Source organism: Bombina bombina, chromosome 3 (genome assembly GCF_027579735.1).
Source record: "Bombina bombina isolate aBomBom1 chromosome 3, aBomBom1.pri, whole genome shotgun sequence".
Lineage (NCBI taxonomy): Eukaryota > Metazoa > Chordata > Amphibia > Anura > Bombinatoridae > Bombina > Bombina bombina.
Window position 1 is genome coordinate 55,259,294 of NC_069501.1, and position 27,576 is coordinate 55,286,869.

Below are 27,576 nucleotides of genomic sequence, written 5' to 3' on the forward strand. Positions count from 1 at the left end.
AATTTTAAGCAACGTTCTAATTTACTCCTGTTATCAAATTGTCTTTGTTCTCTTGCTATCTTTATTTGAAAAAGAAGGCATCTAAGCTTTTTTTTTTGGTTCAGAACTGTGGACAGCACCTTGTTAGTGGTGGATGAATTTATCTACCAATCAGCAAGAACAACCCAGGTTGTTCACCACAAATGGGCCGGCATCTAAACTTACATTCTTGCATTTTAAATAAAGATACCAAGAGAATGAAGAAAATTTGATAATAGGAGTAAATTAGAAAGTTGCTTAAAATGTCATGTTTTATCTGAATCGCGAAAGAAAAAAATTGGGTTCAGTGTCCCTTTAATTGGGAAGCTAACAGGAAGTCAATGTCTGTGTACAGCTGAGCCTTAAAGGGACACTAAACCCACAGTATTTATTTTTTGATTCAGATAGAGCAGCAATTTTATACACCTTTCCAATTTACTTCTATTATCATATCTACTTCATTCTCTTGTTATCTTTTATTGAAGCGTAAAACAAGGTAGACTCATTAGAGCTCAGGAATGTGCACGTGTCTTTAGTACTCTATGGCAGCAGTGTTTTGCAACATTGTATAACAAAACTACAAATAATGTTGCAAAACACTGCTGCCATAGAATACTAAAGACACGTGCACACTCCTGAGCTCTAATGAGTCTACCTTGTTTTACACTTCAATAAAAGATAACAAGAGAATGAAGTAGATATGATAATAGAAGTAACTTGGAAAAGTGTATAAAATCGCATGCTCTATCTGAATCATGAAACTTTAATTTTGACTAGACTGTCCCTTTAAGTTAAGTAAGTTGGAGACAGTTCTTTTTTATAGCAAGTGAGCCACAGACTGGTTGCTTGTCTAGTACTCAATAGACTCATAATCCGGCCTTAGTACTGAGCTGCAATGTAGGGCAAAAAAATGAAGAAAATGTATTAGTTTGTAGAAAATTCCCAGGACAGAGTCAGCTTTTTAATGAGATCATTTTCTGTGCGCTTTGATGGTGGATGGAAATGTGGCTTTCATAGTTCTGCAGACCAAGATTAATTAAATGTGATAAAAAAAATTGTGATTTCAAACAAATATACTCTTTCTTTGTTCTCTTATTGTATCTATAATAGCAGTGTTTCTAAGAAGTTAATATATATTGTGCGTTTTCTCTCTAACTCTAGCATTCCGCAGGGCTGATCATCTTTGACACAAACAGCGCAGTTTGTACCACGAGTTTTTAGCCACGGGACTGTGATAAATGGCTCTAATGATTTAAAAGAACAAACTCTCCTGCAGCAATGGATATTAATGGGACTTTCAAATTTAACCAGAACAAATGGGTGATTGATGTATAAAAAAACAAATGCACACAAAAACAACATGCACACACAAAAAAACACATGCGCACAAAATAAACACATACACGCAAACAAAAAACACATGCACACACAAAAACAACATACACACAGAAAAACACATGCGCACACAAAAAACACATGCGCGCAAAAAAAACACATGCACACAAACAAAAAACACATGCACACACAAAAACAACATGCACACAAACAAAAAACACATGCACACACAAAAACAACATGCACACACAAAAGACACATGCACACAAAAACAACAACATGCACACACAAAAAACACATGCACACAAACAAAAAACACATGCACACACAAAAACAACATGCACACACAAAAACCCATGCACTCAAAATAAACACATACACACAAACAAAAAACACATGCACACAAAAACAACAACATGCACGCATAAAAAACACATACATGCAAACAAAAACACATGCACACAAAAACAACAACATGCACGCATAATACTGTACATGCAAACAAAAACACATGCACACAAAAACAACAACATGCATGCATAAAAACACATACATGCAAACAAAAACACATGCACACAAAAACACATGCACACAAAAACAACATGCATGCATAAAAACACATACATGCAAACAAAAACACATGCACACAAAAACACATGCACACAAAAACAACATCCAAGCATAAAAAATAACATGCACACACAAAAAACACATACATGCAAACAAAAACACATGCATACAAAAACAACAACATGCATGCATAAAAAACAACATGCACACAGAAAAACAAATGCACACAAAAAAACACATGCACACAAAATAAACACATACACTCAAACAAAAAACACATGCGCAAATCTTTTCTTTCATAATTCAGATAGAGCGTGTAATTTTAAGCAACTTTCTAATTTACTGCTATTATCAATTTTTTCTTCATTCGCTTGTTATCTTTATTTGAAAAGTAGGAATGTAAAGCTTAGGAGCCAGCCCATTTTTGGTTCAGAACCCTGGGTAGCGCTTGCTGATTGGTAGCTATGTTTAAAATTGCATGCTGTATCTGAATCATGAAAGAAAAAAATGAGCTAATTAAAGACAGGTGAAAACATTGCTCAGATATCTGTTTTTTAAAAGTAAATGTAACTTCTACGTTTTGCACTCTGGGAATTTTTGTCCTTTGCAGATTCAGGACCTTAGAGCCAATGGGTAGATAAATCATCCAAGCCGAAAGTTCCTATGTGAATATGCTCCTTAGATCAGTATGTGGCCTTGGAGATATATACAATGCACGCCCACTAAATACTCACTGGAGAAGGGAATGCAAGTGGTGATACATGACTGTAATTTCAAGACTTCTCCCTTCCTTTAAAGGGGACATTCTATTTTTTTAATTATACTCTATTAATTAAGAACATTTCATTGTTAAATAAATTCTCTTCTAACACTGGGTTTAACTCCTTTAAAAGCACAAGAAAGGGATTATTGATGCAGATAACACACATAATGTATGATTATAATCATTTAACTTTATCAGCTTCATTCTCTTTGTATTATGTATTTTATTATATTGTAACGTTTTTTTTTACATACTATAAGTAATAATAAATGTATTCTATTTTTATTGAACAATATTGTTTGAGTGATGTCTATTGTTTCTATTGGTTTTTACTCCTTTGTAGGATATATATATTATTGTTATTTATTTTTTTCTTAGAAGGCGAGCAGCTTGAACAACAGGATTTGTTCTACCTTAATTCCAATTGGCTGATAGAATTCTATCAGCCAATCAGAATCTAAGGGACGCCATCTTGGATGACGTCACTTAAAGGAACCTTCATTGAGTAAGAAGACTCCGGATGAAGAGGATGCTCAACGTCGGATGTCTTGAAGATGGAGCCGCTCCGCACCGGATGGATGTAGATAGAAGATGCCGTCTGGATGAAGACTTCTGCCTGTCTTGAGGACCACTTCGCCCGGCTTGGATGAAGACTTCTCCCGGCTTCGTTGAGGACTTCGGCCCGGCTTGAATGAAGACGTCTCCCGGTAAGTCGATCTTCAGGGGGTTAGTGTTAGGTTTTTTTAAGGGTGTATTGGGTGGGTTTTATTTTTAGGTTAGGGTTTGGGCCGCAAAAGAGATAACTGCCCTTTTAAGGGCAATGCCCATCAAAATGCCCTTTTCAGGGCAATGGGGAGCTTAGTTCTTTTTAGATAGTATTTTATTTGGGGGGTTGGTTGTGTGGGTGGTGGGTTTTACTGTTGGGGGGGTTGTTTGTATTTTTTTTTACAGGTAAAAGAGCTGATTACTTGGGGCACTGCCCCACAAAAGGCCCTTTTAAGGCCTATTGGTAGTTTAGTTTAGGCTAGTTTTTTTTTTTTTTTGGAAGGGCTTTTATTATTTAAATAGGGCTATTAGATTAGGTGTAATTAGTTTAAATATCTGTAATTTGTTTATTATTTTCTGTAATTTAGTGTTTCTTTGTTTTTTGTACTTTAACTAATTTAATTTAATTTAGATAATTGTATTTAATTTAGTTAATTTTACAGGTTTTATTTTACAGGTTAATAACTATTTAATAACTATTCTACCTAGTTAAAATAAATACAAACTTGCCTGTAAAATAAAACCTAACCTAAGTTACACTAACACCTAACACTACAATATAATTAAATTAACTAAATTAAATACAATTACCTAAATTAAATTAAATTAGCTAAAATACAAAAAACAAAGAAACACTAAATTACAGAAAATAATAAACAAATTACAGATATTTAAACTAATTACACCTAATCTGTAAAGTAAAAAAAAGGGTTTATTTTATAGGTAAGTATTTAGTTTTAAATAGGAATAATTTAGTTAATGATAGGAATATTTATTTAGATTTATTTAAATTATATTTAAGTTAGTGGGTGTTAGGTTTAGGGTTAGACTTAGGTTTAGGGGTTAATAGCTTTAATATAGTGGCGGCGACATTGGGGGCAGCAGATTAGGGGTTAATAAATGTAGGTAGGTGGGGGCGATGTTAGGGCCAGCAGATTAGGGGTTACTAATATTTAACTAATGTTTGCGAGGCGGGAGTGCGGTGGTTTAGGGGTTAATATATTTATTATAGTGGCGGCAACGTTGGGGGCGGCAGATTAGGGGTTAAAAAGTGTAGGTAGGTTGTGGCGACATTGGGGGTGGCAGATTCGGGGTTAATAAATATAATGTAGGTGTCGGCGATGTTGGGCAGCGGTATCCGGAGTGGCAGATTAGGGGTTAAAAGTTTTATTATAGTGTTTGCGATGCGGGAGGGCCTCGGTTTAGGGGTTAATAGGTAGTTTATGGGTGTTAGTGTACTTTTTAGCACTTTAGTTATGAGTTTTATGTTACAGCGTTGTACCATAAAACTCTTAACTACTCACTTTTAAATGCGTTAGGACGTACCGCTCACTTTTTGGCCTCCCAGGATACCGTAATACCGGCGCTATGGAAGTCCCATAGAAAAAAGACTTTACAAAGTTTACGTAAGTCATTTTGCGGTAAGGCCAAAGAAGTGTGCGGTGCCCCTAAACCTGCAAGACTCGTAATACCAGCGATCGTAAAAAAGCAGCGTTAGGACCTCTAAACACTGCTTTTTTACCCTAACGCACAACTCGTAATCTAGCCGTTAGTTTTTTTACTGTTTTTTAAAAAATTAAACTGACTTTAACTGACTAGGACAATTGCTGAGTTTAACTGACTTGTAAACAAACATCCATAAACAGCGAATTTGCTAGATTTTCTTAAACTGGCTTTGCATGTCATTTAAACAGTAGTGTAAAATATATATACTCTCCAGCACCTTTGTATCAAATGGGTAACCACACCATCCTGGACTCCACACCAACAAGACCCCAAATACAATGTAGAAAAAAGAGGCAGATGCCAGCACTCCAGAATAAAAGATGTATATTTATTTACATCTACTCCAAACAAACATAGAACAACAACGTTTCGGGTGTTACAACATGATAAAGGGATAACACCCGAAACGTTGTTGTTCTATGTTTGTTTGGAGTAGATGTAAATAAATATACATCTTTTATTCTGGAGTGCTGCCATCTGCCTCTTTTTTCTAAATTTAAACAGTAGTGTGCAGCCACCAATCAGCATTGAACCTACCTAAGTATGCTTTGCAATAAAGATTAGTAAGAGGAACAAAGTAAATTTGATAATTCTTAAATCTGCATGCTCTTTCTGAACCATGAAGTTTAATTTTGACTTTTGTGTCCCTCTAAAAATACAGACTTTATAAACTAAAATATAAAGAAGGGCTTCTTTAACACCCTTGTTATACTTGACTTTTAAATGGACGTAAAATCAGGTGTGAGCTAAACAGCAGTACATTATAAATACCACTGGAAAAATACCATTTAGCAAAAAGTAATACTTGCTAATGTAACAACTTTTAACATGGACAACCCAAAGCTGGTGTGGATGAGTAGTTGTACATTTACTGATTGCACATGCTCTAAGCGCTGTGGGTGACTTGTCACCAGGAAATTGACACATGTACAGTTAATGCGCATGCGCTAAATTAAAGGGACACTCAGGTTAAATTAAATTTTCATGATTCAGATACATCATGTTATTTTAAACAACTTTCCAATTTACTTCCATTAAAATAAATGTGCACAGTCTTTTAAATTTACACTTTTTGAGTCACCAGATCCTACTAAGCATGTGCAAGAATTCACAGACTATACGTATATGCATTTCTGATTGGCTGATTGCTATCACATGGTACAAGGGGAGTGAAAATATACATAACTTTGAAATTTGTTATAAAAAAATCTGCTACTCATTTGAAGTTCAGACTAAGTGATATTGCATTGTCTTATTATCTTGCATTTGTTCATTATGCAAATCTAATGTGTTGACTGGTCCTTTAACAGTGGGTCATTTGAACATTAAAACATATCACATTAATGATATTTCACAAACTATTTTTTTGCAAAGGCAATTATATTGCTCCCATTTTAGTTGTGCTACTGAGCATTTCAAAAATCACCTTTATTTTCTTTTTTTATAACTTCACTGCATTTATAAAATGAATGCATTGAGTACCTACAGTTCCTTAATAATTGCAACTATAAACAACATATCGCTTTTGCACACATATCGCTTTTGCAAACAACCCAATAGCTGGAAACATCTGCTCCATTATCCTCAGTAACACTGGCTGTGATTGTACAATACACCGTGAAACCAAAGTGTCACTTTGAAACAATCCGATAAAGTTAGAGAAAAAAAAATGACATAAGGGGCTAGTGAATTAATACGATTATTTATCATTGTTTGCAAGTGGTCACATCTTTTCCTCACGCCTGGAAGTTTGTTTATTCCTTTGGAGCCTATAAATCACTGGAGGAACATACATATTAATGCGTATTGTCTTGTTTTATATTACCGCTGACAGAGTTTCAGAACTAAATGCTATTAAACACATCCTAAATAATGCAGCTGTTAAAGCGATTATATAACAAGTTATATTGCTGAGCGCTTATTTGCTGTAGCATTTTTGCTAAGTGGGATTAAGTATTTTTTATTTGTTGCTCTCTAGACTATTGTTAGGGAACAGGTCAGCCATGAGACAGCTAACGGAAATGTCTAGCTCGGGATATGAGAAACACATTCTCATCATTTATCATAATTAAGACTGACAGATGGACAGGGAGTTTCTTAATTCAATTGTGTCGTCCTGAGAACAAAGAGATTCTGTCACTAACTGTCTTAGTCACCAAAGAATATTGTCACCATCTCTAATCTCAAGCCATATTTATTTTTACTTATACCCATCTTTTTTTTTTTTTCCATCCTGAACACAGATTGTGCCACAAAGGGACATACAACTGTAAAAATATATCAAATATAGATGAAATGGAAGATGTGTTTGTTTTTTAACTGTGAAAAATTGCTGAAACCTCACCTGACATCTGCACATGAAGCTGAAATTAAAAAGTAATAATTTGAAATTTTGAAAATGTAGGTTTAGTTTCAGAACATTTAAGCGACTATCTATATCAATATGATTAAATCTTTTTTAATGATATGTCTTTTAGTAAAATATTTTTTCATTTATTATATTTTTTTTCCCTGAAAGATCACACCTGTTAGTTTAGTGCTAAGATTTTCATAAAACTACCATTGCTTGGGAATTCAAGGTACAATTAACTTAATGGAACATTAAAGGGCCATAATACCCAAATGTTTAAACACTTGAAAGTGATGCAGTATAGCTGTAAAAAGCTGACTAGAAAATATCACCTGAACATCTCTATGTAAAAAAGCAAGTTATTTTACCTCAAAAGTTCCTCAGTAGTCACATCCCATTGTAAAGGATTTCTAAGCAGCAAATCAGTATGTCTGTCCCGGGACAGCTTAGGGGTTGAGCCTCGTGCACATTTTATTTCCCTATTTAGTTTAAAGGAAGTTTACTATGAAATCTCATGAGAGTTAAGTCAAATCTCATGAGATCACAGTAAAAGAGTTCATGACCTCAACACTGCTGATGCTGATTGGCTGCTGTTCATTTCTTAATTTTTTTTATTTTTTTTTACCTGCAGCTGGGAGCAGCTGAGTATAACTTTTACAGAGAACTTACTCTGCTGAGCTGAGGAGATTGTGAGGTAAAATATCTTCCTTTTTTACATAGAGATGCTCAGGTGATATTTTCCTGTCAGCTTTTTACAGTTATACTGCATCAGTTTCAAGTGATTTAGCATATGAGTATTAAGTCCCTTTAAGGGCCAGATTAAAAGAGAAGCGCTAAACATCGCTTTTGTGAAAGTGATATTTGTGCTCCACTGAGTAATACCAGCGCACGCTAATGTGCGCTGGTATTACAAGTTGACAGCAATGCAAACATGACCTCGCAAATGCATTGCACAGAAGCATTGGGCTCACAAGAGCGCGCTTCCATAGGCACCAATGAGAGCCTCATTCTCATGCTGTCAGAGACGGCACAGAACCAAAGCACAGCAATGGCAAGAAAAAAAATGCTCCAATATTTATGTTTTTAATAAAACTAACTACACTGTATTTTGGGGGCATTTGAGGTACATTTATACAATTAACCAGTGATCTAATCTCTGGTTAATGTTATAAGTGCTAATTGCTATAGCGAGCTTGCGGTAGACATAACCAGCAACTTGTAATGGCTGATTATTTATTGCACGTGCCCGCACATGTCTAAAGCACTACATGGCAGGAAATAGTGCTGCCATCTAGTGCTCTTGCTAATGTATAACATTATTATAAAACTGCTGCCATCTAGTGCTCTTGCTAATGTATAACATTATTATAAAACTGCTGCCATCTAGTGCTCTTGCTAATGTATAACATTATTATAAAACTGCTGCCATGTAGTGCTCTTGCTAATGTATAACATTATTATAAAACTGCTGCCATCTAGTGCTCTTGCTAATGTATAACATTATTATAAAACTGCTGCCATCTAGTGCTCTTGCTAATGTATAACATTATTATAAAACTGCTGCCATCTAGTGCTCTTGATAATGTATAACATTATTATAAAACTGCTGCCATCTAGTGCTCTTGATAATGTATAACATTGTTATAAACTGCTGCCATCTAGTGCTCTTGATAATGTATAATATTATTATAAAGCTGCTGCCATCTAGTGCTCTTGCTAATGTATAACATTCTTGCAAAACTGCTGCCATATAGTGCTGAGGACACATGCTCGCTCCTGAGCTTACCTCCCTGCTTTTCAATAAGGGATACCAAGAAATCATAGCACATTTAATAATAGAAGTAAATTGGAGAGTTGTTTAAAATTGTATGTTCTATCTGAATCATGAAAGAAATAATATAGGTGGTATGTTCCTTTAAGCTTGGGAAGTCAGCAGTGAGCACTTACTATAATCAAACATGAAAAACCCACAATTTAGAGAGTTAAATTACATGGATGGGGGGGGGGCAAACAGACCATTTTAGTTGCTATAGACAATGATTTCTGGTACTTTCAAGTATACAAGAAGTGGAAAAAGAAAATGCTTTAATGTGATTATTATTGCCCTATTGATTTAACCCCTGCAAAAACACTAAACATTAAAAGTTATTTTCAGAGCAGCAATGCACTACAGCGAGCTAGCTGAGCAAATTATGTTTCACAATGACAAGAGGCAGTTGTACATAACCACCAATCACCAGTAGGTGCAGACACCAACCAGGGCCCCCGGGTAAAAATTAGGGAAGGGTCCCCACCCTACCCCCTATGCCCCACCCTCAACCTTCCTGCCTCTACCCACCAGAGCCCCCAATCTCCAGGGACAGGGCCCCCAACAACCAGTGACCCACACCCTACACTGCAGAGCCCCCAGAACAAGAGACCTCCCTTCCAGGCTCAGACACCCACTTAGTGCTTGCTAACCCATCAATCAGCGCTGTGATAGCCCTGATCAGCTGCTGACCGCCCCAGCTCCCAAACACTAGCACAGCAGTCCTAAAACTTGCCTGCCTGCCCCGCTCCCTCACAGTCACAATCACTAAAGTAACTACTGCACTAGCTCATTTAACAAACTGTGAGAATAGGCAGCACACCAGAAGTCCCACTCCTTGGTATCCCCTTACATGCAGGTCCCTCAGTCCAGGTCCTATTGCCCAACCAACCCCTGATCACCAGCTAGCTCCCAGCACTGCATTGCGGCTACTGAGGATATGCACATATGCTTTTTAACAGGGTTACCAAGTTAAATTGATATTAGAAGTTTATATAAAGTGTTCTCTCTGAATCATGAAAGTTATTTTTTACATATTATTTTACAATGACTTTGAATTAAAATATTAAATTAGGATTTAGTATATATTGTATGGAAGCAAATTTCCATTGAGTTCACAACAGCTCACTTAGAAAAAAATAAAGTAAACATTTTTGTTTATTTGTTTATGCCCTAAGAACAATTGCTTTGGCCACAGTCGCAACAGATTAAATTCTCTTATTGGCAGACAGATATTTTTTCTGTCCCACATAATTTATTCTCTGCCATAAAGATGATAGCCAGGGAGAAAAATAAAGGTCTGCGGGTGAAGCCAAGCTGAGCTTTATAGGATGTTAAACGTCTCGCATTTTAAATGACATCATTAGAGATGGTCACTGCAGTCCTGCAAAGGTTTTTAGAATAAGAGGCGCATCTAAAATGCAGAGTCTTCTCCTTGTCATTCATTAGTGCTGGAAATTACTTAAACCACTTCACTGCCCAAAGGGGAAGGCAGAAGATTGGGAAGAACCAGAAATGAGGTTTCAGTGTAGCGCTGGAAATATATCTCTTCTTCACTGGTGTCTCTGTGGCCCTACTCTGCGTGAAATGAAGAGCTCGCTCTTAAATGCAATGCCCAGCTGGTTTAAATTAGAATAGAAATGATCTCTTGTCCAGAACAGAGGCAAGATGGCTGTGTAGATAATTGTATAGGTATGCTTCAGTTAGCATCCATCTTTCATGAATTATGCAACGCAAACAAAAAAATTAATGATATATCTTGAGAATATTCCTAGCTGCAAAAATAGGTACAAAAATAGTTTATATATTTATCTAAAATATCTGTCTATCTATCTATCCATCTATCTATCTCTCTGTGTCTATCTATCTATCTATCCATCTATCTATCTCTCTCTGTCTGTCTATCTGTCTATCTATCTATCTATCTATCTATCTGTCTATCAATCTGTCTATCTACCTCTCTCTCTTTGTCTGTCTTCTGTCTGTCTGTCTATCTATCTATCTATCTATCTATCTATCTATCTATCTATCTATCTATCTGTCTATCAATCTGTCTATCTACCTCTCTCTCTTTGTCTGTCTTCTGTCTGTCTATCTATCTATCTATCTATCTATCTATCTATCTATCTATCTATCTATCTATCCAGAGGCAGATCTAGAGTTAATGTGGTTAATTAAGTACTGTACTGTGCTGCACTTTATTCCTGGATGTGTACAATACTTTTCCCTCTTTTATCTTTTTTTCTTTTATTTTAGATACTAATTTATGTTTTGGTCTTCCATTGTACCAAATCTCTTAATAATAAAGCAAGGAAAAGAGAAAGAAAGAAAGAAAGAACGCATTGCGAGAGAGAGAGAGAGAGAGAGAGAGAGAGAGAGAGAGAGTGGATGGAGGAACAGACAGAGCGAAAGAGGGAATAATTAAAAAGAAAAGCAGAAAGGGAAGAGGGGAGAGAGAAAATAGAGGGAGTTTGAAGGAGAGATAAAAAAGATAAAGAGAATGTTTGTAAAAAGAAGAGAGAGAGAAGACATAGTGGAAAGAGAAGGGAGATAGCAGGGAAACAAAGAGGAGATATAGCAGTGAGAAGAAGCGTGAGCGAGAGGACAACAAGAGAAGACAGAGTAGAGTCTAGAGGAAAGAATGCAAAAAGTGGAAAGAAAAATAAAAAAGGAAGAAAAAGAGAGGAGGAAAGAAAAAAGAAGGAGAGAGAAGAGAAAACAAAGAAAAAGATGAGAGAGAGAGAAGGGAGAGTGAGAGAGAGGATAGAGGGAGATTAAAGCGAGAGGAGGGAAATGATTGAAAAGAGAGAAGAAAGTGAAGAGAGGGGAAGTAGTAAGAAAATGGAGAGGGAAAAAAGTTAAGTTAGTGAGAGAGATAATAGAAAGAGCAGAGGGAAAGAGGGAGAGAAGACGGAGAGAGAAGAGGAAAGGAGAGAAAAGAGGGGAGTGAGAGAGAAAAGAGTAAAGAAAAAGAGGATGAGAGGGGAGAGGATGAGAGAAGAAGCAGAGGATTTAAGGACCGCGCAGGGACAGGCAGAAGGTGGAGGGATGTGAGGAGTCTGCACTTGACAACCAGAGAACTTGCTGTTGTGTTAGAGGCTGTGAGGGTTAGAATATTCAGCGGTGCCAAGAGAAAGATAATGGGCAGGGCCACTATACTACCAAATGCTAACATCGCAGGGGCAGAAAAATAAAAAAGCACATTTGTTCTGTGCCCCTCTGCGAGGCTCCATCATGAGTAAGGCCCTAGGGCCACCTATCTGTCTGTCTGTCTGTCTGTCAATCATCTGTCTCAATCTCTCTCTGTTTGTCTATCTCTGATTTTATACCAACCCAAGCTAACATATTTCTAATGAAAATACTTTTTCTTCATATAACATATGTTCAACTATCAGTAAATGTAACTGACAATACAGTATTTCAAGAAAAAAAAAATATTTTGCAGATCGTTCTGTAAGAAAAAACACAAAAAAGTGCATGTGTGCACGTGCACATACCAATGTTTTATATGTTAAAAAAAACACCAACAACATTCAAACAAAAAGAGCCCAACTGTTCCTAATACTCAGTTAAGCTAAATACTGTCATTGGCTAAGGATTCTGGTACCTGATATGCAAACGAGTCAGCACGACTTTTATCTAAAAGTGGCTGCACCTATTTTGGGAAAATTGTACATTCAGTAACCGATATATTAATTTAGTCCCTGATTCCTCAACATATATATAAATGTATTGGCGCAAGTTGTAACTTCTTAGCTGCCAGAAAGGCCTGCAACCCAACACTGTGTAATTCACAGAAGTTAAGGGGTTAAGAACCACTGATTTAAAGGGACAGTCAACACCAGAATTTGTGTTGTTTTAAAAGATAGATAATCCCTTTATTACCCATTCCCCAGTTTTGCATAACCAACACAGTTATGTTAATACACATTTTACCTCTGTGATTATCTTGTATCTAAGCCTCTGCAGACTGCCCCCTTATTTCATTTCTTTTGACAGACTTTAGTCAATCAGTGCTTACTCCTCGGTAAATTCACGTACATGAGCTCAATGTTACCTATATGAAACACATGAACTAATACCCTCTAGTGGTGATAAACTGTCAACTTGCATTTAGATTAGAGACGGCCTTCAAGGTCTAAGAAATTAGCATATGAACCTCCTAGGTTTAGCTTTCAACTAAGAATACCAAAAAAAAAAAGCAAAATTGGTGAGAAAAGTAAATTGGAAAGTTGTTTAAAATGACATGCCCTATTTGAATCATGAAAGTTTATTTTGGACTTGAATGTCCCTTTAAGGCAATCTTCTGCTATGATGGATAATACAATTCCTGGTATAAAATAATTCTTTATCATAATTTCATTATCATTCCTCCACTTCCCCACTTCCCCTAATCGTAACATTGAGGTGTACAGGGAGAGTTCTGTGATTTTATTTAGCCTACGTGAAGTTCAGTGAGAGTTGGCAACTAGGACTCTGGAGCTGCCAATTCCCTCTGCTGGTGGTTAGCTGTGCCACTGTGTGCTTTGTGCGTGTGTGTGGAGGGGAGAGATAATAATGAAGTTGAATATTACACAGACGCTTTGCCTCAAGTGCATAAAGCAGATAACGACACAGAGGAGCGTCAACAGACCAACACGTTGTACCACATTGATTAATCTCCTTATGTTGCTGCAAAGTGATGACCATACTTGTGGAACTGGCTGCCCAAAGAAGAGGGGGGTTTGCTTGGCCAGTGTTGTGCATGCTTTGAGTTCCTATACTTGCGGAAAAAGTAGCAGTAGAATGGCGACCATGACATGACAATGGACCAGGCCTTTGCATACAGTGTATGCAGGCTTTTGTGCTCAGAAAGTGCCAGGCACAGCTGTTCCTTTTTTCTGTCATTTTATATGAAGTCTTTCAGGCAGCCCTAATACCTATAAATAGATTTCCATTCATTTAAGAGTCCTGCATTCATCCCCTATGCTATTAGAATATTCCCTTTGCTCTTCCATTTTTTTAGAATCTTCAAATATTGTTAATATAATTTTAGATGCTGAAATATGGCAACACAATACAGGTAGCCCTCAGTTTACGCCGGGGTTAGGTTCCAGAAGGAATGGTTGTAAATCAAAATCGTTTTAAATTGAAACCCAGTTTATAATGTAAGTCAATGGGAGGTGAGGGAGTTAGGTTCCAGGCCCCTCTCAAAATTGACATAAGTAACACCTAAAACATTATTTTTAAAGCTTTGAAATGAAGACTTTAAATGCTAAACAGCATTATAAACCTAATAAAATAATAACATAACACAGTATATATAATTAAACTAAGTTGAATGAACAAAAACATTTTCTAAACAGCATTATAAACCTAATAAAATAAACACACAGCACAGACTTTACTTGCATTTTTCTGCAAACAGTTCTTTCTATGTATTCCAATCTGGACTGATTTATAGACAGGAAGATCTTGTTCCTTTGCAAGCTGCTCGAAAGCTCAGGTCTGGTTAAACTGATTTCAGCTTGCTTGGCTTGCATATCTTTGCTGCAACACAAGCGGACAGCTCCACCTACTGGCTATTTTAATCAATGCATTGCTTCTCAATGCTTTTCAATAGAAGTCACATGACTAAAAAAAAAGGTTGTTATTCTGAAACGGTGCAAATTGAACCGTTGTAAACCAAGGGCCACCTGTATTAGTTTATGATGTATAATGCAGACAGTGGGCTAGATTTATAAACATTCATGGGTATACCTATGGGTCTTTTTGTGTAGGTGAGATTGAGTTTTGAAACTCCTTGAACATCTCTTCACATATTCCAAGTGTATTGTTAGTGGGTTTTCCTGCCATTTAAAGGGATATTAAACAGCGCTGCTTTAGTTAAAAAACAAAGATGTTAAATCAAAGTAAACATAAAAATTGTGTAAAAACAGCAAACAATTTACTTGTCATCTTGTTAAACGAGCCCTTCGAAATTTTCAATGTAGCCGCTGACCTGTTGGTAACATAAGTTGCATTCTGCCTCTTCTTTGCATGGGCTTATCTGACTCCCTGTTTATCTAGTATTTACTTACTAGAAAACCAGTTCATGTTACTCTAGAAGATTTACAACATCAAGCTACATATGCCTTCATATAGAGATCCCCAACACCCTCATAGGGCTGTGACAGGTAATGGACACTGCACAAATTAAGTTTAAAATAGATAAATTAAATAAAAGGTAAAAACATTACATAAACATTTAAATGTATGTGTAAAACTATTTGTCTGTTCTACTATCACTGGATAGAATGAGAGGTGTCTTGGTGCCCTCACAGACACAAGGAATGAGAGGAGTACCATGGGCAGGATTTTTCCCCTACACTAATGCCCAGTCTTAAAGACCATTTGCCCCTTTAAAGCATCTCATTTCCATATTGTGCCTCACTATTTTAAACCTGATGAGCTTGTCTCATTTTTTTTAACTTTTCAATTGTGCAATGTTGCGCCATGTTTGATACTAGTTTTATTGAATTTAGGCCTTTATCTTAGACTATAGATTGATAATCTGTTCTCTATAATGTTATAATGGCATAAACATAGCATATATCAGTGTCAGGGCTTTGACACAGCATTTGACATTTTAAAAGGACATTACAGTAAATGGATTTCTTTGTTGCAAATAAATGTGTATTTTAAAATGTTTTTACATATTAACCCTTTGATGACAGGGCTAATTTGTCTACATCGGAACAACGTTCCGATGTAAACAAATTTAAATCCTGCGATTGTGCACGCGATCACGAGATTTCAATGATGGGATCGGGTCAGGGGGGCATCCCTTTGACGATAGGCACGCCCTCCAGACTGTGATCACATCATCGGAAGCGCAGATGGCTTTAGGACAGCCAACGGTTATGACGTTCTATTTCATCATAACGGCCCTAAAGCCCAGTGTAATTATGACGGAATAGAACGGCATAACGGCGTTAAAAGGTTAAAAAATAATAATAACAACAATGCTTTAATGCTATGAGGGCATTTCCCTATTAACCAATAGAGCTAAGGGGGTTCTCCTTATTAACTAAAAATGATACCTGATTCTACATTTCTTTCTTATTTTAATATCATATTAAACTTGTTTAACTCATAGGGGCCGATTTAATAATGTGTGGGTGCACATGATCCACCTGAAGCGGAGTGGGTCGGAAGCAGCATTCGTTGTTTCATAAATCAACCCCATTGACTGTCATAAAAAGGTTGCACTTGCTAGACATTATATTTTAAGGCTCTATGGAACCCAAGTGGTGAAAACATTATTTATAAAACATTATTTAGCTTACATTTCCCTTTAAATAACTAAAATGTTTTTCAAACTGTTTGATGTGTCATTTGTGCATATTTCCTACATTTAGCCACCAATCAGCAAGCGCTACCCAGGTGCTAAACCAAAAATGGGCCGGCTCCTAAACTTGTTCCTGCTTTTTCAAATAAAGATACCAAGAGAATGAAAAAAACAATGTATATTAGGGTAAATTAGAAAGTTGCTTAAAATTGCTGCTGTATCTGAATCATGATAGAAACAATATAGAAAAGACAAAACATGATTCAGACAGAGCATGTTATTTTCAGCCAATTCTACATTTACTTCTATACTCAAATTTACTATGTTCTTTTAATGACCTTTGTTGAGAAGAATATATGCATATCTTCAGCAGCAGAGCACTCCTGGGAGATAGCTGACGAATAGTAGCTACCTAGATATGCTTCTTGTAATTTGCTTACCTGCTAACTCCCAGTAGTGTATTGCGCTCTGGAGCAAACATTGCCTATGTGCTTAACCCTATTGCAGGGCATTTTCTTGTTGCACATTTATATCCCTGTAAGAATAAAAAATTTACAGACCATATCTCTTATACCTTTGATTAAGAGGGGCTGAAACGTTTATTGCACTGCACACCAATCAAAAGCATGAACAATATAAATGTACCAAGTAGATTGGCTCTGCTATGTTTTTAACCCTCAATTAAAATATTAAGCGCATTGAAAAAGCCACTCTAGGGATCTGCAAAAACAACCATTAAGTCAGTGAGGAGTGTCACATGTATTTAGCAGTTCTGCTGAGGATTTCATTGGAATATCCCTCTTATAAACAGTTACAAAGTTTCACTGAAAAATTTTAAATATATTGCAAATGAGATATCATTAAATATCAAAAGGCATTACTGAGTTACTGTAGTTTGATAAATCCAGTCTGAATTTTCAAATAATATGGTTTGGTAAATACAGTAAATATAATTCAAGTGTTTTAGCCACATACATTGATCCATTGCTAGTAGTTGTATAAAATTCAGTATATAACCATGAAATCTCCATAGACAAACATTGACAGTAGAATAGGTCGCACTGAAGAGCTTAGTGACTTTAAACGTAGCAATTTCATAGGATGCCACAAGTCACTTCCTGAAATGTCTGCACTACTAGATCTGCCACGGTCAACTGTAAGTGCTATTATTGTGCAAGAGTCTAAAAGCGACAACAGCCCAGGCACAAAGTGGTAGATCTTGCAAACTCACATAGTGGGGTGCCAATTGCTGAAGCACATCAGCCACACCATCATCTCACTACACTACACTTCAAACGTCTTCTGGTAGCAACATCAGCAGAAGAACTGTGCATCAGGAGCTTCATGAAACTGGTTGATGTGGCTGAGCTGCTGTACACAAGCCATACATAAACATGCACAAGCATCAGCTGGAGTGGTGCAAAAGCAAGACAACCCTCAACTCTGGAGCAGTGGAAACTTGTTTTCTGGAGTGATAATGCATGCTTCATTATTTGGTAGTCTAATGAAAGAATCTGGTGTGGTGAATAGTAGGAGAATTCTACCTACTGGAATACATGGTTCCTACTATGGTGTTTGGTGGAGGAAGGATCATGGTCTGGAGCTGTTGCTCAGGGTTTGAGCTACTCCCCTTAGTTCCAGTGAAGGGTAATCTTAATGCTACAGGATACAAAGACTTAAACAATTGGGTGATTCCAACTTTATGGCAGTTTGGTAAAGGCCCTTTTCTGTTCTAGCATGACTGTGCCCTTGTGCACAAAGTGAGGTTGATGAAGATATTGTTTGATTAGTTTGATCTGGAGGAACTTGATTGGCCTGCACAGACCCCTTTACTATTAGATATGGCAAATATACACTTGTTGTAGATTTATAACACACAGGAAGAAATTTTGCACCATCTGATTGTTGTTGGCTTTTATTTTTTAGTGTCATTTTACTGATATATAATGTGATATGAAGAACAGAGTTCAAATAATGGGTCACACTGTCTCATGATGTCACCTGACTGCTAAGTGGCTCAAACAATGGCCGGAACTTAGCATAACCATTGCAGTGTCCAAGTAACTTTAAACAATTTGCATCAAGTAGGTTAACCTTAGATGCTAGAGATAACTTGAGTTTAATTTGTTGGAATGCGTTGCAGTCTTCTCTGGCATGCCAAGAGTTAATGTTGTTTGAGAAGACAATGTGAGGCCTCATGGAGAAACGATGCCTGAGGCAGTTGCTCCCTTAAGTTTCCTGCCTCCGCCCCTTTGGCATCTTCGATCATTTCCCCTCGCCTCAAAGGCAGCTTCTGTGAGCGACACAATGGCAACGCACTGAATGTCCTGCACTGCAAAACAAAGCCAGAATTCAGGCCGCATCAAGACTCTGATGTAGCAGCTGAAAGGCTGGTTCTGTTAATATTCCTTAGCCTTCCTTCAAAAACAAACACTTTCTAGCTAGAGGCTAATCTCAAAGAAATCATCATTTTGTGTTCACTAAACAAGTCAGTGGACTCTTGCAAAAATCTAGTGGCACATATTCTATTATTGACTCTCAGAACTCAATAAAAAATGATTCTGCAAAGAGTGTTAACTGGTTTAAAAGGGCATTAAAGTGGTTCATGCACAAACAAAAGTATAGCACAAGCATATATGTGCTTTTAGGACACAGCTTGCACAACACACACACAAACACACACTTAGCTACATATGTGATGAAACTAACTTTCTGAACTAGTTGACATTCCCAAGTATGTATATTTACACAGGCTCCAGCACATTCTTCAGAATCTACTTATAGGGCAGAAGGCTCCGCCCCCAGAGGGCTAAGATGCTGCCTTCAGTCTATTAGCCATTAGCCCCTCCCCATAAGTCCATATGAGATGTTCAGCAGCTTTGAAATAGTCATGACTTGATTAAAATTCATGCAACACTCCTGCAAATTGATCACTGTAATTCCATGCTGCTGCAATGGTTTCTCTATTATATATTTAATGTCAATAATTTTTGCATATTTTTTAATTTTAGCCACCAAGGGAAATGTAATAGTGTAAACACTGTCAAAGTATTCACAGTTCACTGTGTAAAATAAAAAATACCACCATTTTTCTTTAAATATATCAATTGAAACAAGAAAAAGGTGCTACTGGCTTGTAAGGATTCTATTTAAAGGCACATGAAACCCATTTTTTTTTTCAGTCAAGCAATAGTTCGGGAATGTAAGAATGCCTGGGATATGCATAAGGTTATACTAAGAATTATTTAATTAATTGTGAACTTTAACCCTTTGAGTGCTAATGACGTCTCTGAGCCGTCACAGAGTTTCCCACTCGTGTGCTAATGATGTCTCAGAGCCGTCACTAGCACTCTCCCATCTTGAGGGAGATCTGGGGGCTCCCACCCACTCCTAACCCGGCGATCGTGCCTGTAGAGTGACAGGCATCGCCGGGGCTTCCCGTTTTGTGTGGTGACGTCACACGCAATAACTCGATGACATCACCGCGCGACTTTATTTATACTTAACAATTTTAAGTATAGGAGCAGGGGGCATGCTGCTTAGAAGCCTGTATCTCAGGCATCTAAGCAGCTACAGACCTCCAAGACCCACCGTTGGAAAAGTAAGTTTAAAAAGTTTAAAAGTTAAAAAAAAAATATTCAAATAATTAAAAAATTAAAAAAAACTTTAAAAAATCTTAGCACCTAGGTGGGAAAAAGGTTAGAAAGAAAACATGAGTAGGATCACTTCCATTGCAAAAATAAATGTATATTTAGAAAAAGACCTGTCTGCTTACAATGTAAAGGGTTTGTACAATGCAGCTGGAAGATTTTCAGCAGAAACCAGCATTTGCCGCTTAATGAATATACAATGTAGTCAAGAGGGACTGACTCTGGGTAAGTTATTTCTCGGTATGCAGGGGGTTATTTTTAAACAAAAATATTTATACAATAGTGGGATGGCAGTTACACTACCTTAGCTTCAAGGATTTACATGGAGCCATTCAGTTTGATGTCCCTTTAAACTTAAAGGGACATTAAAGTTAAAAAATAAACTTTGATTCAGATAGAACTTGCAATTTTAAGCAACTTTCCAATTCACTTTTATTATCTAGTTTGCTTTGTTCTTTTGGTATCCTTTATTGAAGCGTAAGCTCCATAGCATCAATGCACTACTGAGAGCTGGCTGAGTACATTGGATTAGCCAATGAAACCTGTCATCCCCTATCTCCCAGTGGTGCATTGCTGCTTATCAGCCTACCTAGGTAGAATCCTCAACAAAAGATACCAGGAGAATAAAGTACATTTGATACTAAAAAGTAAATTGTAAAGTTGTTTAACCCCTTCAGTAGGAATTCAGAGAAAAATGTACTGAGGAATTATTAGCATTGTTGCTATAACTTCATTTAAACAGAAATACGGGTTTTTTACTATTTACCTATCAAAACTATATATTTATTTTAAGTAGACAACCCAAAGGCCCCTATTTAACAAAGTCTGGCGGACCTGATCCGACAGTGTGGATCAGGTCCGCCAGACCACGCTGAATACGGAGATCAATACGCTCTCTGTATTCAGCATTGCACCAGCAGCTCACAAGAGCTGCTGGTGCAATGCCGCCCCCTGCAGACTCGCGACCATTAGGCCGCCAGCAGGGGGGTGTCAATCAACCCGATCGTACTTGATCGGGTTGAATTGCGGCGATGTCTGTCCGCCTGCTCAGAGCAGGCAGACAGGTTATGGAGCAGCGGTCTTTAGACCGCTGCTTCATAACTGCTGTTTCTATCCGGAGCTTGATAGATATGCCCCATAGTATTGATCTAGGTCCTGGTATAAATGATGCCACCATTTTGCCCCCAAATGTGATCATATAAAAAAGTGAACTTTTTCACAAACTTGCATGGTGTTGCCATTGCTTTTTGGTTAATTAGAGGGCCAATAACTGTAGCTGTGCATCACACTTTTGAAATTCCCAGCAATAGAGGGGTTAATTAGCTAGTTGGTAAGGGTAATATTATTGTAATGTAGGAATTACCTCCCCACCTGACACCTCCCACCTCCCTGATCCCCCCAAACAGCTCTCTGCCCCCAACCTACACAGCCTCCTTTCCACCATCTTAGGTACCAGCAGACAGTCTGCCAGTATGCAGTTTAGGCGAAAAGCAATGTAACAGCAGCACTACAAAGACTTCTGAGAAAGACTCCAGAGAGAAGGGCTGTTCTAAAAAAAGAAAATGTATTATAACAGGTTAAAATCAGGTACGTGGCAGGCAAACATCCTGACTAGTTTTGTGCTCTCAAGACTAAATCACCCCGTAGCCAAAATCGGATGGTTTAGTCCTACTACTGCTCAGTGCCGCCATACAGCCTCACTTTGGATCTGCAGCAGCGGATGGTGTGTTTGCAGTATGCAGTTTAGTGCATTCATTTTTTTTTTCTTTTCTTTTTTCCTGCATTGTTGGGATCTCTCTTCAACCACAGCCCCCACCATGATCCCTCCCTAACATCTGTCTAACCAGTGGTGGGATTCCAAAATGTTATGAACAGGTTCTGGGGGGATTCTAAAATTTTTGCAACAGGTTCTCTAACACAGAACCGCATGAAGTAGATCTACATCCATTTGGTCCAAGAGGTTAAAATTGTTTGCTCAATCTAAATCATAAAATTACAATTTTGATTTTACTGCCATTTAGGTTAGTTTCTACCATACATATATCAATAATCACAAATATAATATATATAAAATATATATGTGTTTTTTGTCAGGAATTATCAACTGGTCCATAGAATAGAAGCTTCCTAGCTATATTATTGGACAAAGACACAACCCAAAATCACACAAAAAACTTTTTTAACAGAGGATCATATTTTATTTATTTATTTATTTATTTATTTATTTATTTATTTATTTATTTATATGTATTTATTTGCTTTTATACAAAGGACAAATACAAAATGTATCATATTTAAATACAATAAACATGACTTTATTATTCTTTATAATGTAAAACTTTTTTAACATATAAAATAAAACCTACAGAATTGGTTTATGTTATGTTCATACCTAAGCATTTGCTTTTTTGCAGCAGACATGATGTGCTCAGCTGGTTATCCCCACAGCACTGTAAACCTCACTGTTATTTTTTGCCATTTATTTGTTGTTTTACTTTTAATCATAATGTAGATTTCCTTGGCGCACAACATACAGCACCTCAGATATCCATTTAGAAATTAACCTCAAGTTCTCTCTGGCTTTGAAAGACGAATAGCTTTTGCACATCTAATAGACATCCACTTTTCTTCTACATGGGACAAGAACAATGCGGATATAATTCAGAGTATGAGGCATCCATTACGATGAGAACGTGCTATTTCAGAAGTCTATACAAGCCAATGGCACTGTCTCTTCTATTACAGCCAGACTAGCAGTTGCCATTACTCACTTCAACCTTGAAGACCTCGCAAGACCGCTTAGTGAAGTCTGGCAAAACCTCAGCAATTTCAATAGCCACTAAGGATTTTCAGCATGGAAAAAAAAATATCTAGGGCTTTAAAGATTTAAATGTGTTGTCATTCTATAAAGATAGCTGCAATTCATTTTATTCCCCCAAATATGTGTTTGAAAATGTGTTTCTTTCATACTGAATATCAAATAATATGCTGAATTACACATTTTCATTCATGCAACAAAAGTATGGTTTAACATTTTGGGCTACAAGAAAATTGCAATACATTAATATCCTATAGGTTAATTCAATTAAAGATTAGTTTTTGCCCTATTCAAGATTCCAATAAAATCAAAGACCTCTAGAGTATATCCGTGTAGGCTTGAGTGAATAGGATACTTATAAGGTAATGTGCACACTTTGCACTAAATAATATTTTTACATTAATAGAGTATAACATTTATTTAAATTGGAGTTATATTGTTTCGGAATTAATTTGAAATTAATGTAATTGAATAACTTTCAAAACATCCAAAGTGATTATGCCTGAAAAGGACACACAAAACATTAATTAATTTCAAGACTTTCCGGTAGTCGTGCACAAACTTCTTAGATTATCTCACCTGAGCAGAGAGAAGAGATAGTTGGGCCCTTAGTGCTTGATTCTATAAAAATCTCTGTACTGGTGAGATTCTATAAGAATGCTCGCCAGTACTTCTATTACCCTGGTGGAATTCTATAAAATTCTCTGTGCTGGTGAGATTCTATAAGAATGCTCGCCAGTACTTCTATTGCCCTGGTGGAATTCTATAAAATTCTCTGTGCTGGTGAGATTCTATAAGAATGCTCGCCAGTACTTCTATTGCCCTGCTGGAATTCTATAAAATTCTCTGTGCTGGTGAGATTGTATAAGAATGCTCGTCAGTACTTCTATTGCCCTGCTGGAATTCTATAAAATTCTCTGTGCTGGTGAGATTCTATAAGAATGCTCACCAGTACTTCTATTGCCCTGGTGGAATTCTATAAAATTCTCTGTGCTGGTGAGATTCTATAAGAATGCTCGCCAGTACTTCTATTGCCCTGCTGGAATTCTATAAAATTCTCTGTGCTGGTGAGATTGTATAAGAATGCTCGCCAGTACTTCTATTGCCCTGCTGGAATTCTATAAAATTCTCTGTGCTGGTGAGATTGTATAAGAATGCTCGCCAGTACTTCTATTGCCCTGCTGGAATTCTATAAAATTCTCTGTGCTGGTGAGATTGTATAAGAATGCTCGCCAGTACTTCTATTGCCCTGCTGGAATTCTATAAAATTCTCTGTGCTGGTGAGATTCTATAAGAATGCTCATCAGTACTTCTATTGCCCTGCTGGAATTCTATAAAATTCTCTGTGCTGGTGAGATTGTATAAGAATGCTCGCCAGTACTTCTATTGCCCTGGTTGAATTCTACAAAATTATCTGTGCTGGTGAGATTCTATAAGAATGCTCGCCAGTACTTCTATTGCCCTGGTGGAATTCTATAAAATTCTCTGTGCTGGTGAGATTCTATAAGAATGCTCGTCAGTACTTCTATTGCCCTGGTGGAATTCTATAAAATTCTCTGTGCTGGTGAGATTCTATAAGAATGCTCGCCAGTACTTCTATTGCCCTGGTGGAATTCTATAAAATTCTCTGTGCTGGTGAGATTCTATAAGAATGCTCGTCAGTACTTCTATTGCCCTGCTGGAATTCTATAAAATTCTCTGTGCTGGTGAGATTCTATAAGAATGCTCGCCAGTACTTCTATTGCCCTGCTGGAATTCTATACAATTCTCTGTGCTGGTGAGATTCTATAAGAATGCTCATCAGTACTTCTATTGCCCTGCTGGAATTCTATAAAATTCTCTGTGCTGGTGAGATTGTATAAGAATGCTCGCCAGTACTTCTATTGCCCTGGTTGAATTCTACAAAATTATCTGTGCTGGTGAGATTCTATAAGAATGCTCGCCAGTACTTCTATTGCCCTGGTGGAATTCTATAAAATTCTCTGTGCTGGTGAGATTCTATAAGAATGCTTGCCAGTACTTCTATTGCCCTGGTGGAATTCTATAAAATTCTCTGTGCTGGTGAGATTCTATAAGAATGCTCGCCAGTACTTCTATTGCCCTGGTGGAATTCTATAAAATTCTCTGTGCTGGTGAGATTCTATAAGAATGCTCGTCAGTACTTCTATTGCCCTGCTGGAATTCTATAAAATTCTCTGTGCTGGTGAGATTCTATAAGAATGCTCGCCAGTACTTCTATTGCCCTGGTGGAATTCTATAAAATTCTCTGTGCTGGTGAGATTGTATAAGAATGCTCGTCAGTACTTCTATTGCCCTGGTGGAATTCTATAAAATTCTCTGTGCTGGTGAGATTCTATAAGAATGCTCGCCAGTACTTCTATTGCCCTGCTGGAATTCTATAAAATTCTCTGTGCTGGTGAGATTCTATAAGAATGCTCGCCAGTACTTCTATTGCCCTGCTGGAATTCTATAAAATTCTCTGTGCTGGTGAGATTCTATAAGAATGCTCGCCAGTACTTCTATTGCCCTGCTGGAATTCTATAAAATTCTCTGTGCTGGTGAGATTGTATAAGAATACTCGCCAGTACTTCTATTGCTCTGGTGGAATTCTATAAAATTCTCTGTGCTGGTGAGATTCTATAAGAATGCTCACCAGTACTTCTATTGCCCTGGTTGAATTCTATAAAATTCTCTGTGCTGGTGAGATTGTATAAGAATACTCGCCAGTACTTCTATTGCCCTGGTGGAATTCTATAAAGCCATTTTTTACCCTGAAAATAGAGTATCTCGCTATGGGGCGTACACTGAACTTTCGTATGGGGAGGAGATGAATACATAATTTAAAAATCATACAAAACAAATAATTGAACCAGTCACACACACACAAAAAAAATGTTCACCAAAAATCATAGTTTAACAAAAACATAAAAATTGTATGTAAATTACAGAGAAATAAATGGTATTAAATATATTTTTACCTATAAATATAAAACATAATCATTTTTTTATAAAATGGGCTGACCATGGGCGTTCCATGAGCGTATATGAAATTGCCTCTTAAATCCCATCGTAATTCTGTAAACCTTTCCATCCTACAGATCTCAAAGTTTTTTTCTTCCAAATTAAAAAGTGCTGCGTTTTTATCAAAATACTCAAAAAACACTAATTACTCTGAAAGGAAAACCTATGCAGAAGAAAATAACAGCGATTTGAAGTTACAGTGCACTGAAAGCAGTGCAATTTGATTTGTATTAGGCATAATATTAAAGTTTAAATATCCTTCTCTATTGTAAACTTTTATCTAACAGAGAGCTCTTATTATTTTTATGGGAGACATCTCGCCACTCGCAAAGACAGACCCTTTTTTTATAGAATTCCATTAGGGTTGCCCCTGAAAGTATCAGTGTGGAAAACCACTTCTAGCCTGGAAAGTTTATAGAATCGACCTCTACTTAGAGAATGGAAAATTAATATTTTAGTACCTCTCTTCCACAGCCCAGCACCCCCCCCCCCCTCTGTGGGAGCGTTATTTTAACTAAACCTTCTTGTTTACATGTTTCTTGTAAGCAAAACATATGTTCATAAATGCACAGTATGGGAGGGGATACAATAGGCAAAATAAACTATTTCAAGTGACAAAATAAAGGTGAAGGAGCTATTTTTAAATAATGTAATACACTCGAGTAGGTAAAATGGATTATTGAGAACACATTGAAAGGGGAAAATGTTAGCTTATTGTTCCTTTAATGCTGCATAACCCTCATACGTACATATATAAAAAGTAAATGTTGGTTCTATATTTTAATAATAGAAATACAATTTATGAACTTTTGTTCACTATTTATTATTTCTATTTGTACTTTTACATAATCACTGTTTTTTTTTAAAAAAAGTTTGCACAGAATCCTTCTGCCATACCCTAAGCTGCAATATAGTGCAATAAAAATGTAATTGATGATTTTCAGAAATTGGGGAGACCATAAAATTCCCATAGCATAACATTACTATGGGATGACACGTTTTGGCCATTATGTTTGACATAACGTTATGTTGTAAAACACATTTTTATGGCTCATTATGGTCGCTGTGATTTGGACAGAACATAATGCTTATGGTAGTGCTGGAGTCTATTAGGCAAATAAGATATGGAAATGAAATGTCAGACCCTCTGTATCAAGAGAGCCATAATCACGTAAAACTGATTCATTTAACCTTTTCTCAGCCAGTCATAGTTTAAACCATTAAACACTCATAAACATAATCTGCAATTCAATAAAATTCATATTAGGGACAATGTTGCCAAACATAATTTGAAAAGCCGTTCCATAGTGTAGAAACTTTTCAAATTAATTTCCGAATTGTTACTTTGAAAACTATTGAAACAAATAACCTTAAAATGAAACAATAGTGCAAACTGATTTTATTAATGCACAAATGCTTTCTTCTAATTATCCCTTTATCCTCTGTAAAACTACCAACATATAAACTATAAAACTATGAAATAATGACATTATGAGGTTAAAGGGACAGTATACACCAATTTTCATTTAACTGCATGTAATAGACACTACTATAAAGAATAATATGCACAGATACTGACACAAAAATCCATCATAAAACCTTTTAAAAACTTACTTAGAAGCTCCCAGTTTAGTACTGTTGATGAGAGTAGCCTGGAACATCCA

At 36.7% G+C, this 27,576-nt stretch overlaps 1 protein-coding gene across 2 annotated transcripts in view; it reads right to left on the reverse strand.

Annotated features, from left to right (window-relative positions):
• Positions 1 to 27,576, reverse strand: part of LSAMP (limbic system associated membrane protein) — a 1,151,692-nt gene that overhangs the window by 1,066,875 nt on the left and 57,241 nt on the right. The window lies entirely within an intron of this gene.